We start from the raw sequence: 12,902 nt of genomic DNA, 5'->3' as shown, positions 1-12,902 counted from the left end.
TGGGGATGCAGGAGGTGGGTGCTGGGGGGCTGTGCAGACGAGGTGGGTGTCTGGGGATGCAGGAGGTGGGTGTTGGGGGGCTGTGCGGGCGAGGTGGGTGTCTGGGGATGCAGGAGGTGGGTGCTGGGGGGCTGTGCGGGCGAGGTGGGTGTCTGGGGATGCAGGAGGTGGGTGCTGGGGGGACGGGACTGTGCGGGAGGCAGGGGGTGGAGGCGGACGCTGGGTGCCCGAGGGGGGTCTGTGCGGGGCAAGGGGGAGGGGCTGTGGGTGCCTGCGGGAGGCGGTGGGGAAGGGAGACGGTTCCCTCTGAGCCCGCGCACAGGGACCGGGGACCAGCCACCCCCGCCTCTTACCTGCCGAGCCCCGCCAGGCCGTTCGCAGCGCCGCGGGAGGCTCCTCAGCGCCGCAGCTTCCCCACAGCGAGCGGCTGGCGCGGGGCTGGGCTCCGCCGAGTCCACGCGGAGGGCGCATGCGCGCAGAGTCCCCGTTTCCCTCTGCTCCTCCCCCTCCCACACGCGCGCGCGCGCGCGCACACACACGCCCCCCCCGTGGGGCTGGCCAGGGAGGGACGGGCCAGGTGCGCGGGGTAGGGATCAGCCCACTGCACCGTAGTACTGCCGCCCCTCCCCCGCCCCCTGTGACGTTATGGCCCTGCCTGGCCTCGGCAGGGTGGTGTCTGTTCTGCCAGGCAGGGCCAGGGCTAGCGGGGCTGAGTCACACGCACCTGGGGTGGAGCCTCTACACTGATAGTTAACCCTACATTGAGCATTTTCTGTCTGGGGCTGCAGCAGAACCATGCACACGCTGCGGGATATTTAACTATTAATTCCTCTGCCACTTTGACCTTGCCCCGCCACACACACGTCTACAAAGGTTCTGGCACCCAAAGGGCCATTGTCGTCGTCCCCCCCTTTAAAACCTGGCTCAGAGGGAGCGCGCACGCGCTGTGACTTGGCCCAGCTGGCCGGCACCCGGGTCCCATTCTGCACTGAGCCACATGCTGGCAGCTGGGCCCTCACGTGTCACCTACCAAAACTGCAGCGGAGGCTCCTCTTGGTGCCTTAGGACCTGCTGGGTCTGGGAAGTGGGAAGGACCCGTCATCTGAGGGCTTTGGGCTGGTGGTCAGCAAGGGGGGTGGGGAGCTGCAGGAGGATGGGGCTAGTGGGAGGGGCAGGGGATCTGGTAGGGTAGGACTGGAGATGGTGGCTGGGGCTCCAGGAGAGTTGGGCCGTTGGGGGGGGGGGGCTTGGTCCCCCCCCCCTCTTGCAGTCCTTCCAGCATCCGTGCCTGGTGTCCACATTACAGCATTCAGACCTGAATCAAACCAGCTATACACCAGATTCTCTAGGGCAGAGGTGGGCAAACTTTTTGGCCTGAGGGTCACACCTGGGTGTGAAAATTGTATGGCGGGCCACGAATGCTCATGAAATTAGGGTTGGGGTGCAGGAGGGGGCTCTGGGCTGGGGCAGAGATTGGGGTGCAGGGGGATGAGGGGTTTGGGGTAGGAGGGTGCTCTGGGCTGGGACTGAGGGGTTCAGAGGGCTGGGGCAGGGGGTTGGGGCATGGGGGGAGGGGGTTGAGTGCTCCGGCTGGGGGTGCAGGCTCTGGGGTGGGGATGAGGGGTTTGGGGTGCAGGAGGGTCCTCCGGGCTGGGATTGAGGGATTTGGAGGGTGGGAAGGGGATCAGGGCTGGGGCAGGGGTGCGGGAGAAGGTCAGGGGTGCAGGCTCCGGGCGGCGCTTACCTCAAGCAGCTCCAAGAAGCAGCGGCATGTCCACCCTCCAGCTCCCACGCGGAGGTGCAGCCAGGTGGCTCTGCACGGTGCGTGCTGCCCGGTCCACAAGCGCCGCCCCAAAGCTCACATTGGCCGCAGTTCCCGGCCAATGGGAACTATGGGGGCAGCGCTTGGAGCGGGGTCGACATGCGGATCCCCCTGGCTGCCCCTACGCATAGGAGCTGAAGGGGGGACATGCCACTGCTTCCAGGAACCACGCGGAGCCACGGCACGTGCACGCAGACCAGCATCTGACCCTGGCTGGAGTGCGGGAGCAGCGCAAGCCCCAGACCCTGCTCCCCAGCGGGAGCTCGAGGGCCAGATAAAATCAGCTAGTGGGCTGGATGTGCCCTGCAGGCCATAGTTTACCCACCCCTGCCCTAGAGCCCTCCTGAAATGTGGCTGCTCTAGCCCTTTGACTGTGGTGAACTGTGGGAGAACTTGACTGTCCACCTTGCATGTGACAGGAAGTTTGAACAGCTGCCAATACATCCTACTGCGCAGTCATTTTGGTGTGTGTGCTGTGCTCCCAGCTACCAGAGCCAGCAACATGGAGGAGTTGCCTTTTGAAGAACTTCTCTTGCTTGTGCTTTCACTCCTGTTGGGAAACGAGCATAGCTTCCATGAGATTCAATGGTGGACGTTTTGGGGCATTTTCTGACCCATTGAAGGCATCTGACAACTTACGATGCAGCAGGAAGAGGAGAACCCCCTGACATGGCAGACTTGCACTCCCTGATGCTGCTCATGATATTTGGTATAGCCACTGATGCCCCCTACATAGACTGGTGTGGGTCCACAAGCACAGACTGGTGGGATCACATCATCATGTGGACCTGGGATGACCAGTAGTGTGTCCAGAACTTTCTCATAAAGAAAGCCACATTTCTAAACTTTGTCAGTAGATTGCCTCCACTCTCCAGTGTAAAGACACCTGCAGGAGGCCACCTTTGCTGGTCCAGAAGCGTGTTGCTATAAGTGTCTGGAAGCTGGCTATCTCAGACTGTGCAGATTTGTTGCCAACCTGTTTGGGGTTGGGAAGTCAACTGTGGGAAAAGTGGTGGCAGAGCTTTCTGAGGCAATCAGGAGTGTGGTTTTATCCCAAGTGGCTGGCATAAAATTTATTCCTGAAGTAAATGTTGGCTTTGAGAGAATGGGGTTTTCAAACTGTGCTGGGGCCATTGATGGGACTCATGTACCCATAGTTGCCCTCCTCAAGGAGTACATAAACCGCAAAGGGTACTACTCCATTGTTATGAAGGCCTTCATGGACCACAGAGGTTGATTCCTGAACATCAACATGGGCTGCACTAGGAAAGATCATGATGCCAGGGTTTTTCTCTGATCAGGAGTCTACATTCATGAATAGACTGGGACACTATTCCCACCAAATGACATTGCCATAAATGGAGTTACTGTCCCCACTCTTAGGCTATGTCTACACTAAAGAATTAGGTCGGATTTATAGAAGCCGGTTTTATAGAAACCGGTTGTATGCAGCCGATTGTGTGTGTCCCCACCTAAAATGCTCTAAGTGCATGAAGTCGGCGGACCGCGTCCACAGTACCGAGGCTAGCGTCGACTTCCGGCGCATTGCACTATGGTACCTATCCCACAGTTCCCGGAGCCTCCGGCGCCCATTGGAATTATGGGTTGAGATCGCAATGCCCGAATGATGCAAAGAAGTGCCGCGAGGGGTTCTGGGTACATTGCGTCAGGCCCCTCCCCCGCCGTCACAGCAACGGCAGACAATAGATTCGCGCCTTTTTACCTGGGTTACCTGTGCAGACAACATACCACGCCAAGCATTGAGCCCGCTCAGCTCAGCTCACCGTCACCATATGTCTTCCGGGTGCCGGCAAACGTGGGACTGCATTGCTAAACAGCAGCAGCAGCTTACTGCCTTTTGGCGGTAGACGGTGCAGCATGACTCGTAGCCTTCATTGGCGATCTGGGTGCAGGCAGCCGTGGGGCTGGCAGCCGTAGGGCTGCATTGCACCAGCCCCTTGCCTTTTGGTAGAAGATGGTATATTACGACTGGTAACCGTCGTCATCGTACTGCAGTGGCTGTCGATCATGGGCACCCGGGCAGACAATGATGGTTATCAGTCGTAGTATGCTATTTTCTGCCAAGTGCCCAATATTGTCTGCTAAGCACCCAGAAGAGGCCGAGGGCTATCTGGGTGCTGGCAGACATGGGGCTGGCAGCCGTGGGGCTGCATTGCACCAGCCCCCTTGCCTTGATGATGATGGTTATCAGATGTAGTATGCGCAGGATGGGGCAACATTGCTACACAGCAGCAACCCCTTGCCTTTTGGGCAGTAGATAGTATATTACGACTGGTATCCATCGTTGTCATACTGCAGTGGGTATCAGATTGTGCAGTAGACCTGAAGGCTAACTGCCAAGCGCCCAGTATTTGCTGCCAAGCACCCAGAAAATGCCAAGGGCTATCAGTCATGCTGCACCGTCGTCTTAAGATGTAAAAAATAGATTTATTCTGTATTCATTTGCTTCCCCCCCTTCCTCCTGCTAAACCCAGGCTTTTGAGTTCAATCTTTGGGGGGGGGGCATTCTGTGTGACAGTTGTTTGTGTTTCTCCCTGATGCAAAGCCACCTTTCTTGATTTTAATTCCCTGTACCTGTATGCCATGTCGTCACTCGCCCCTCCCTCCCTCCCTCTCTCCCTCCCTCCCTTCTTCCCCTGGTCCGTCAGATACTACTTTCGCGCCTTTTTTCAGACCAGTCGCCATAGCCAGCACTGGGATCATGGAGCCCGCTCAGATCACCGCGGCAATTATGAGCACTATGAACACCACGCGCATTGTCCTGGAAAACATGCAGAGCCTCCTGGACATGCCAAAGCCAAACCAGGACCAGCTGAGGAGGAGGCGATTGCAGCGCGGCGACGATAGTGATGAGGAAATTGACATGGACCTCTCACAAGGCACAGGCCCCAGCAATGTGGAAATCCTGGTGTTACTGGGGCAGGTTCATGCCGTGGACCGCCGATTCTAGGCCCGGGAAACAAGCACAGAGTGGTGGGACCGCATCGTGTTGCAGGTCTGGGACGATGCCCAGTGGCTGCGAAACTTTCGCATGCGTAAGGGCACTTTCATGGAACTTTGTGACTTGCTTTCCCCTGCCCTGAAGCGCCAGAATACCAGGATGAGAGCAGCCCTCACAGTGGAGAAGCGAGTGGCGATAGCCCTGTGGAAGCTTGCAACGCCAGACAGCTACCGGTCAGTTGGGAATCAATTTGGAGTGGGCAAATCTACTGTGGGGGCTGCTGTGATCCAAGTTGCCAGGGCAATGAGAGACCTGGTGATATCAAGGGTAGTGACTCTGGGAAACGTGCAGACCATAGTGGATGGCTTTGCTGCAATGGGATTCCCAAACTGTGGTGGGGCGATAGACGGAACCCATATCCCTATCTTGGCACCGGCGCACCAAGCCACCGACTACATAAACCGCAAGGGGTACTTTTCAATGCTGCTGCAAGCCCTGGTGGATCACAAGGGACGTTTCACCGACATCAACGTGGGCTGGCCGGGAAGAGTACATGATGCTCGCGTCTTCAGGCAGTCTCTTCTGTTTCGAAAGCTGGAGGAAGGGACTTTCTTCCCAGACCAGAAAATAACCATTGGGGATGTTGAAATGCCTATCGTGATCCTTGGGGACCCAGCCTACCCCTTAATGCCATGGCTCATGAAGCCATACACAGGCAGCCTGGACAGCAGTCAGGACCTGTTCAACTACAGGCTGAGCAAGTGCCGAATGGTGGTGGAATGTGCATTTGGCCGTTTAAAAGCGCGCTGGCGCAGCTTTCTGACTCGCTCAGACCTTAACGAAAAGAATCTCCCCATTGTTATTGCTACTTGCTGTGCGCTCCACAATATATGTGAAAGTAAGGGGGAGACATTTATGGCGGGGTGGGAGGTTGAGGCAAATCGCCTGGCCGCTGATTACGCGCAGCCAGACACCAGGGCGGTTAGAGGAGCACAGCAGGGCGCGGTGCGCATCAGAGAAGCGTTGAAAACCAGTTTTGTGACTGGCCAGGCTACGGAGTGAAACTTCTGTTTGTTGCTCCTTGATGAACCCTCTGCCCCTCCCCCACCACCCTGTTAACTCTACTTCCCTGCAAACCAACCACCCCACCCTCCCCTACTACCCTCCCCCCTTCGAGCACCACTTGCAGAGGCAATAAAGTCATTGTTGCTTCACATTCATGCATTCTTTATTAATTCAGCACACAACTAGGGGGATAATTGGAAAGGTAGCCCGGGATGGGTGGGGGAGGAGGGAAGGAAAAGGACACACTCCAATTTAAAACTTTAAAACTTATTGCTATGGAAATCATCTAGGGTGGAGTGAGTGGGTGGCCGAAGGCCCCCCCACCGTGTTCTTGGGCGTCTGGGTGAGGAGGCAATGGGACTTGGGGAGGATGGCTGCTGGTTACAGAGGGGCTGTAGCGGCGGTCTCTGCTCCTGCTGCCTTTCCTGCAGCTCAACCATACGCAGGAGCATATCACTTTGATGCTCCAGCAGCCGGAGCATCGACTCTTGCTTTCTGATTACAAGTTGACGCCACCTCTCCTCTTCAGCCCGCGTTTCAGCACGCAACTTCTCATCTTCAGCACGCCACCTCTCCTCTCGCTCATATTGGGCTTTTTTAAAATCAGTCATTGACTGCCTCCACGCATTCAGCTGTGCTCTGTCAGCGTGGGAGGCAGTCTGAAGTTCAGTAAACATTTCGTCACGCGTCCTTCGCTTCCTTCTTCGAATATTCACTAGCCTCTGCGAAGGAGTAAGATTTGCAGCTGGTGGAGAAGGGAGAGGTTGTTAAAAAAGATACATTTTAGAGAACAATGGGTAGACTCTTTCACGTTAGATTTTGCTGTTCACAACATCACACAGCCCATGTGCTTTCGTTACAAGGTCGCATTTTTCCTCTTATATTGAGAGTCTCCTGGTTTGGTGTGAGAGATCACTCACGCAGTGCCAGGACACAGATTTCAGCTTGCAGGCAGCCATGGTAAGACATATAGTCTTTGGGCTTTTTTAACCTTCTTAACATGTGGGGATGGTTTCAAACAGTTCTGCCCTCATTTCCCATACCAAGCACCCGTGCCATTTAAAATGGGTTTGCAATGTAAAAGGAGGGGCTGCGATTTCAGGTTTAACATGCAGCACAAACCCAACTAACTCCCCTCCCCCTCACACCCAATTCTCTGGGATGGTCACTTCACCCCTCCCCCCCACCGCGTGGTTAACAGCGGGGTATATTTCTGTTCAGCAGAGCAGGAAGGGGCACCTCTGAATGTCCCCTTAATAAAATTGCCCCATTTCAACCAGGTGACCGTGAATGATATCACTCTCCTGAGGATAACAAAGAGCGATAAGGAATGGATGTTGTCTGCATGCCAGCAAACACCGGGACCATACGCTGCCATGCTTTGTTATGCAATGATTCCAGACTACGTGCTACTGGCCTGGCGTGGTAAAGTGTCCTACCATGGCGGACGGGATAAGGCAGCCCTCCCCAGAAACCTTTTGCAAAGGCTTTGGGATTACATGAAGGAGAGCTTTCTGGAGATGTCCCTGGAGGATTTCCGCTCCATCCCCATACACGTTAACAGACTTTTCCAGTAGCTGTACTGGCCGCGATTGCCAGGGCAGATTAATCATTAATCATTAAACACGCTTGTTTTTAAACCATGTGTAATATTTACAAAGGTACACTCACCAGAGGTCCCCTGTGTGCCCTCAGGGTCTTGGGTCAGTTCGGGGGTTACTGTTTCCAGGTCCAGGGTGACAAACATATCCTGGCTGTTGGGGTAACTGGTTTCTCCGCTTCCTTGCTGCTGTGAGCTATCTATGTTCTCTCCATCCTCATCTTCCTCGTCCGCCGAACCCGCTTCCCCGTTTGCAGAGAGGGACTCATAGAACACGCTTGGGCTAGTGGTGGCTGCACCCCCTAGAATGGCATGCAGCTCCGCGTAGTAGCGGCATGTTTGCGGCTCTGCCCCGGACCTTCCGTTTGCGTCTCTGACTTTGTGGTAGGCTTGCCTTAGCTCCTTAATTTTCACGCGGCACTGCCGCGCGTCCCTGTTATGGCCTCTGTCCTTCATGGCCTTGGAGATCTTTTCTAATGTTTTGCCGTTTCTTTTACTGTTTCGGAGTTCGGCGAGCACTGCTTCATCTCCCCAGATGGCGATCAGATCCTGTACCTCCCGTTCGGTCCAGGCTGGAGCTCTTCTGCGATCCTGGGACTGGGACTGGGACTCCATCATGGTTACCTGTGCTGATGAGCTCTGCATGGTCACCTGTGCTCTCCACGCTGAGCAAACAGGAAATGAAATTCAAACGTTCGCGGGGCTTTTCCTGTCTACCTGGCCAGTGCATCTGAGATGAGAGTGCTGTCCAGAGCGGTCAGAATGAAGCACTGTGGGATAGCTCCCGGAGGCCAGTAATGTCGAATTCCGTCCACACTAACCCAATTCCGACCCCCTAAGGTCGATTTTATCGCTAATCCCCTTGTCGAGGTGGTGTTAGGAAACCGGTTTAAAGGGCCCTTTAAGTCGACAGAAAGGGCTTCGTAGTGTAAACGTGTCCAGGCTTAAGTCGATTTAACGCGGCTAAAGTCGACCTAAACTCGTAGTGTAGACCAGGCCTTATTCTGGGGGCTCCCACACAGGGCCGGCTTTAGCAAGTGTGGGGCCTGATTCGTGGGGCTTGTACTCACCGGGCAGCGCTCCGAGTCTTCAGCAGCACTTCGGATTGCCGTGCACCGGATGGGGTTGCGGGGCCATGGGGTTGCTGGGCTCCGGCCGTCACTCTGACCGGGGAGCGGCGCCGTAGGGCTTGCCGGGCTCGGGCCGGCGCTCCAGCTGCGGGAGTGGGGCCGCGGGGCTTGCAGGGCTCGGGCTGGCGCTCCGGCCGGGGGAGCGGGGTCGCAGGGCTTGCCGGGCTCGGGCCGGCACTCCGGCCGGGGGAGCGGGGCCCTCTTAGGCGCGGGGCCCGATTCCGGGGAATTGGCGGAATCAGCCTAAAGTCGGTCCTGCTCCCACATACCAACTTTTGCCTTGCTTATGAAACTGTACCCTCATCTAAGAGGCCCTGGTAAAAGACAGTTTAATTACACTCTCAGCAGTTGTTGAATGGTTGCTGAATTTGCTTTTGGCAGCTTGAAATTCCACTGGAGATGTTTACAGACCCGTTTGGACGCCGGTGTCATCAGTGCTGTCTGCATTATTGTGGGTTGGTGTGCTCTTCACAATCTTTGTGAAGTCAGAAGTGAGCCATTTCCCCCTGAATGGACCTAGAGAGCAAGGGGCCACTGAATCGGTACCCTCAGCCAGAAAGTGCACCTACCACAGCTGGAGCTGGATGCACCCAGGGTAAAGAAGGCAGGGATGCTTTGTGCTCCCACACTATGGAGTTGCATGGCCTGATGGAAGAGGGGGAATGATACCTTTACGAATGTGCTTGTGTGGGGAGGGGCTCACTGTTTGTGGGAGTTTCAGTGCTTCGGGAGGGGTGGGGAGTTTAATGCCATGCAATGTACTTATGAATCACATGACCAATTTTCAAAGGAGAATGGTAGTTATTCACAATATGGATTCACGTAAGGAAGTGATTGAAGTATGAATTGCTATAGATTACTGTATTGAGGGATAACCTTTGCATACTAATTCCTAGTTGTCCCTGATCATGTGTTTACCTTTATTATTTTGAATACACTGCATGACATGAAGCAGTGATAGCATTTCTTGATGAAATAAACTGTATTTATAACCAAGTACAGCAATCACCCATTCCCAGGCAGGCCAGCTGCCATTAATACCAATACACCAAAACAACCAAAACACCAATAAAAGAACTTTACAGAAAAGAAAAAATAACACCAAAGTGCATGAAGAAGTGCAAACAGTGAAACCATATACAAGACAGAAACCTCCCACCCTGGCATGTCTCATGGCCACCATTCTCCTTTCCCTGATTGCCACTCCCTTGGCACTGTGGGAGGAGGAGTGGAGGCATGCACAGAGAAGGTAGTCAATATGGAGAGCTGCATGGGGCAAGGTTGCCCTGCCCAGCTACTCAGGGGGCCACCAGGGGCCACCCACCCATGGAGTCTTCCAAGCTGCTTCTGCAGCACAGAGTAGTGTGCAGGGACTCGGGCTGTGGTGTGGGTGAAGCAGCAGGAGCCACTACTCTTGGAGTCATTAGTGATATGAGCTGCTCAGACAGTTCTTTCTGCTGAGCTTTATCCTCGTCCCATAGCCACTGGTCCAGGAACTGTGAAGCAAGTGCTTGCTCCGGTGCTGAAACTCTGTCCTCAAGCTGTACAAACAGCCCGAGTCTTTCCTCTTGCCTCTCGCACCATGTCTTTCCTAGCTCAAGTCCCTCTGACTTTGGAACTGGACCTGCTTGTTTGACCTTCCCAGAACTTCAACCATAAGTCCATCAAGGAAATGCTTCTTGTAATGATCCATGAAGGTATCTTGGCCCAGACTTGTGCTGCAGTGTGGGCAAGCTGTGGAGGTACTGGAGCCAGAAGAGGTCAAGGGACCCGAACAGGACAAGATACAGAGTGTTATTGTCTCAAATAGCTCAGTGCAGGAGCACAGAAAAAAATCCCTGTGGAATTTCAAGGACATAAAATGGTACTTTTACAAACTGAACTACAGTATATTGTGAGAGGGATGCTTCAGACCACAGAAGCTCCCTGGATAAAGCCTGGTTAATCACAGTGAAGGAAGCAACAGTAAGTTAAAAATGCAAAGTTTTTTTTTTTTTTTAATTTTAGAAAATTGCAGAATTATTTGGGTTTGGGACGGGGCAATGGGTGTTGACATCCATCAGGCTACAAAAGCTGCTTCTATTATTTCAGGCCTTCCACATTTTGGAGGATATAGCAGGTCTTGTGGTGCCCGATTGGCAAAGAGAGATCATCTTTCAAGCTGCTGGTGGGAAACATGCAGTTTATGCAACCAAAGTATTCAAACATATAGTGACTGATCAGCACATCTACGAGTGGAGAGGGCGGGTCAGTGACCGAGGTGGTAGCCCTGGAAAATACACCCTTTCCTGAAATGTAACTACCTATCTGAAGTTCTTGCTTCTAGAAGCTATTAGCACCCAGGATTGGGTCAGATTTCATGAGAGAATCAAGAGGATGCTGCATTAGCTTCCACATGGCTTACCTTGTTATGGCTGCATGCAAACATGCAGAACTCCACAGCCTTCCTCTTGCCCCCTGGCACATTTCTGGACAAGATTCCAAACCCCAGTCATATTTAACACAAATAATTTTGTCACCTATGGACTGCATAGACTACCTCTATCTGAAGTGGACTAGATTTGTAAATGGAACACATTTCTACTTCCCCGTATGGTTCACTGTTTCCAGGCAGCTCAATAGACCGTTTAGTGGTTACAGAGCAACATACTTACAGGCATGGCAATGCAAGGTTATTATTTTTAAGAAACAGGAATGGCCCTACCTAAACTCTGTGCCTTTCCAGTCAAAATACACTTTCAAAGTGTTCTTTACTGTTTGCATTTCCCAGTCACCATTTTGAACTTCATGTGGGGTGGGGGATGGAGGTGCCAAGGTGCTGGCATACAAACTGCCATTAGTGGATACATGCTGCTAAGCTGGGGTTTCTCATAAATTTTGCATTGGTTCACAGAGCAGAAATTCTTCCTATTATTATTACTGAATTAATAAACATTAAAATGGAGCCAGAAACTTACTGGGCTCAGGGGCAGCTTTTGTCCCTTCTGTGTCTGCTGCAGGCTCCACAGCAGGCTGTTCCTTAGGGGGAAGTGGGTGGGGGCTGGGGGGAATCAAATAGCTCCTCTGAGTATAGACCCAGAATGTGCTGCTGCTTCTCCTCCTGCTCCAAAGCCTGCTCCAAAGCCTACTCCAGGACCTGTTTCAGCAACTGAGTGACTTCATTGTCCTCAATCGATGCCTGCTGCTGGCTCCCATCAGTCCCCAAGCAAGGCCCCATCCCAGGTGACCAAGTCGTCCTGCACCACTCTTGGCTTTAGGCTGGGAGCAGTGCCCAGCACCCAGTCAAACTCCTCATAAAACTGGCATAATGTTGGCGAGTTGCCCAGTGTGCAGCTCTGGTCCCTGTTTTTTCTGCACTCACTCTTGAGCTGCTTGATTCACTCCCTGCACTGGTCACCAGTCCAGTAAATTTGCAGCGCTGACAACTTCTTCACTATCTGCTGGTATGCGTGGTCATTGCTGGTGTTCTTACTAAAATCCACAGTTTTGCTGGCCTCAAGCCAGACATTTACCAAAATCTGGCTATGCTCCTGACCATGAAGCAGTGCACTTTGCAAGAGGCTTCTTCTGTTCAGTCTCCATTGCAAACACCGAAGGTTCTCGGATGGTGTATTTTCAACTTAGTGGTCAGAAGTCAATGGAAGGGTTCACGCTGACTCACCAAGCTGCTGCTGTATGCCCAGAGCAGGTTGCTTATGTTTTCACTGGAATCAACTGGAGATTGTGGGGAGAGGACAAAGAAAGTTGGGCCACAGGATTGTGGGATACTTTTGGCAGACTCTCAGAACCCGAGTCGGAGTGGGGCAGGCTGTGTCTACACTGCAAAGCAACAGAGCTTGAACTCTGGATCATGGCTTGACTTGGGCTTGGACCCTCCAGCCCTGCAGGGCCCTAGGACCTAGATCTGAGCCCCAGTCTGAAATATTTGTGGGTATATCTACACTGTAATGTAAGCCCAACCTAACTCCCCTTCCATCTACATACAAATCATGCTAACCCAGCACTTGGATCCAGAGTCCCAGGACCCCATGGGGGTGGAGGGTCTGAGCCTGAGTCAACCCGGGACTGAGGGTTCAAGCCCTATTGCTTTGCAGTATAGATGCAGCCCCACTGGACTCCTGCTCTGGGAGTCTGCCAAAAGTATCCCACAATCCCATGGGCTGACTTTCTATGTCATCTGGTCAGTCAAGTTTTCCCACACTAGCCCTTTGTTCGTGGTGCAGAGTGGCCACATTTTGGGAGGACACTAGGAAGTCTGGAATATGGGTGGTTGGACTCAGGCCCTCATAATGCAGTGTAGATGCTGGAGCCCCAGGTTGGAAC

General features: G+C 53.6%; 1 protein-coding gene across 2 annotated transcripts in view; it reads right to left on the bottom strand.

The window, feature by feature from the left end:
* Positions 1–454, bottom strand: part of RAB3IP (RAB3A interacting protein) — a 54,297-nt gene extending 53,843 nt beyond the window's left edge. For both annotated transcript variants that reach the window (XM_026648796.2, XM_026648797.2), the window contains exon 1: positions 354–454. The gene's annotated coding sequence lies outside the window, so the exon portion shown is untranslated. The remainder of the gene's footprint in view (positions 1–353) is intronic.
* Between the last annotated feature and the right edge of the window lie 12,448 nt (positions 455–12,902).

This window comes from Terrapene carolina, unplaced genomic scaffold (assembly GCF_002925995.2).
Source record: "Terrapene carolina triunguis isolate 2854851 unplaced genomic scaffold, T_m_triunguis-2.0 Scaffold68, whole genome shotgun sequence".
Taxonomy (NCBI): Eukaryota; Metazoa; Chordata; order Testudines; family Emydidae; genus Terrapene; species Terrapene triunguis.
Note: the sequence above shows the minus strand (reverse complement) of the source record. Positions and strands in the feature narration are given on the sequence as shown.